The following is a 3,375-nucleotide window of genomic DNA, read 5'->3' on the forward strand; positions in this document are numbered from 1 at the left end:
GCGAGTTTTACCTTTTTCTCCTAGAAGTAGTTGTGGCACTCAAAGATTAACTCCACATTTTTCTCCCACTCCAAGTATGCTTCTGGATCATTTTTCCCTTGGAATGTTGGTATCTTCATTTTTATGTTTCCTAGGTTCCTGTCAGTCCCATCTTGCCATCTTGGATCTCTTCGGAAACCTCTACCACGCCTTTCTCTCCTTGGCACAAACCTGCCCTCATTGTTCAATGAAGATTGATCTTCTTCATCTTCAAACTCATCCTCATGGTAGTCATCAGAATCATTCATGCGAGAACGCCTTTCTTGCCTTCTGGCATTAAGGCCTCTTTAGGGACACTCCTCACACAAAGTAGCAATAACAGTGTCTTACCTATCCATCCGATCCCGAATCTCATTAAACACCACGTTCATGCATTCAAATTGTTGTTGCATAGCCTGTAAAATGATGGACGACTCCTCCCCTCCTTCCCTATTTGATGTTTCACACCTGAAAGACATACTTTTGAAACAACAGAGACTTGTTAGAAATAATTCCTCACAACACTCCCTCACATGTTTGCACTCAAATTATGTCACTCCCACTCGTGTTTCACACTTAAATTGGCTTTTTCCCGATAACAGTCTCACACTCTCTTGCCTTTTTCCACTCGTAACTTCGCCTTTTCAGTTCTTCATTAAACTAATAAACTTGATCAAGAAATTCAACTTGTAGTGTAAAAACAAATACCAACGGCAAGAAAATATGACAGAAACACTAAATCAAAGGAAGAGGACAAAAGAAAACGATATTCTGGTCTGAGAGAATTGAAACTACAAACAAATTTTTTTATTTATTTTTTTTTTTTCAGATGTCTTTTTTTTCACGTTTTTTTTTTTTGGGAACTGGGTGCACGATTTTAACCTAATGCACTTCAATAAAAAAAAGAAAAAAAAAGAACGATGAATGAAGAACACAAAAGAAACAAGATAGGATGATAACAAGAAACAAAAGATAAAGGGATAGGAAACTGATTTTAGAACCTGTGCTCTGATACCAAATGATGCGAACCTCAATCGACACGTTTTGAGACCCAACAAAAATATTGAAATATTTATTCTCGGAAAGCTAAAAATCAGATTTATGATAGAAATTCTGACCCAATGTTTATAATCGAAACACGAACTAAAGGTATAAGTTGACCTTGACCCAATGATTATAAAGAATCACGAACCAATGGTATAAAGTTTGAACGCCACAAGGAAGAATCCTTGATAAGTTCACAGTTCTTGAAGAACCAAAAGAGAGCAAAGCCTCACCTTTTCTGAATTTTATTCAATAATTTTCTGAAAAACGTTTACAAACTTCAGAGCCTATTTAAGGGCTCCATAAAACTTGACAGACAAGAAAATATATTCTAAAAGAACTTCTAATTGATACCTTACCATATCAGGAATCAAATTTGACCTAAAAAGCATTAAATGCACCTAAAAATAAGGAAAATACCTAAAAAACGTACTAAATAATAAAACCCTAAATAAAAGTTGATTTGGTCTGAAATTAGTAGATCTAAAATAGGAAAAAATCTGCCTTAACTGATATAGAGCTGGAAAGTCAATCAGCCATTAATTCACGCCATAAATCACTCCCAATTAAGCCAGATCAGCCATAAATAGCTTGAATTAAATTTATTACGCTTTCATCTTCCTTTGGGCCAAGCTTGGAATGTCCTGCGTTAGAATAAACTCAAATCTCTTGAATCAGCCCATTAAGTGCTTCTTTGATCTTCTTGGATCTTGCTCTTGTAATAGGCCCAATTGGAACATGCAATGGATCCTTGAATGCTTGTTGATTCTCATCAATGGAGGCATTAAATACAATAAGATCTACATGAACGATGTGTACGATACTTTGTTATTTTAGTTGGATTGTTGAAAAAATGTGTATTAGGGGAATTCAGCTTTGTCACTTTATTTGGCTTGATTGCTGAGTCTTGTTGATGAGATAATATTGTCTTGTATTGTTACTTATTATATGGGGTTCTTAAATATTTTTGCTAAAATTTATATCTGATTTAGGTACTAATAAGAGGTTTGGAGATGAAAATCATTTACAGTGTGAGCCATAATTATCAGAAAGTATTTATATCTGTCAATAAGACACTAAATAGGTAAAGTTTTTATAAAGTATCAATTAAAGTCAAAACAAAACTTGGGTTATGGTGTTAATGATGTAGGACACAATTTACTATTTAATTATCTATACTACTATTTAAGCGGCTGCACCTGTTTGGACCGGATTTTTTTTGTTCCAAAATACCCCTACACCCCTAGGTTTAAATAGTGACAAAACTAAATGATAGTTTGGTAAAATACATGTCTAACTTGCACTAAAATATTGCCTACAAAATAGGAACACTTTTCCACTAAACCACTTTTTCAAAGTAACTATACGTTTATTTTTTTTTTAAATAGAAAAATAAGTTATATACCCCACGTTTATCCAAAAACAAATCTAAATATATATAATAATAAAAAACTAAAGGACAATTCGGATTTTTTTTGTTCTAAAATACCCTTACATTTCTATGTTTAAGTAAAGACAAAACTAAAAGGAAATCTGGTAAAAATAAAATCCTAACTTCCACTAAAACATTATCTAAAAAATAGGGTCACTTTCCTATTGATTTTCAAATTTATTTATCCACTTATAAATTATATTCTCAAAATAAAAATTATATATATAATAAAAAACAAAGATTTTTTTTTCTACTACCACTAAAAATACTTACCTAACTCCTACTAAAACGTCACTCTTCTGTTAGTTTTCAAATTGCTTTTATCCACTTATCAAAAAAACAAAACCACAAACCCTTCTCTTCGGTGAGAAACCCATCACTGCATTTCTTTTCTGTTTTCATTTTATAGTTTGAAGATTGAAAATGGGTTTTACCATTTGAGTGTTGTCGCTTAAAAGACGAAAATTTTTCAGGAACCTAGAAGAGATCCCATGGGTCAAGCTGGAGCCGACTTTGTGGTTGAGGCCACTACTGTTTTTTTCAAAAGGAAAAGGTTGCTGCCCATTTGAAGGTTTGCCTTTTCTTTTTTATTCAGTTGTAAGAAACGGTGTTATACATTAAAAAATGTGTTTGTATTTTAATATCATATGGGGTTGTAATAATCTGTGCTTTTCTTAGTTTTTTAATAAAATTCAATTGGGCTGTTTTCGAAATTCTTTTTGCAATTTTGTGATATTAATTTACTGCACAAGAACAATAGTGCACCTTCCTTTTTCTTCTCTTATCCTTAAAAATTGAATACTTCATGGTCATCCTTAGTCTTCAACAATGGAGATTCTGTTTTGGGGCATCGAATCACCATCAGTGGAGATTAAGAAAGT

The sequence above is a fragment of the Castanea sativa genome, chromosome 3, assembly GCF_040712315.1.
Source record: "Castanea sativa cultivar Marrone di Chiusa Pesio chromosome 3, ASM4071231v1".
Taxonomy (NCBI): domain Eukaryota; kingdom Viridiplantae; phylum Streptophyta; class Magnoliopsida; order Fagales; family Fagaceae; genus Castanea; species Castanea sativa.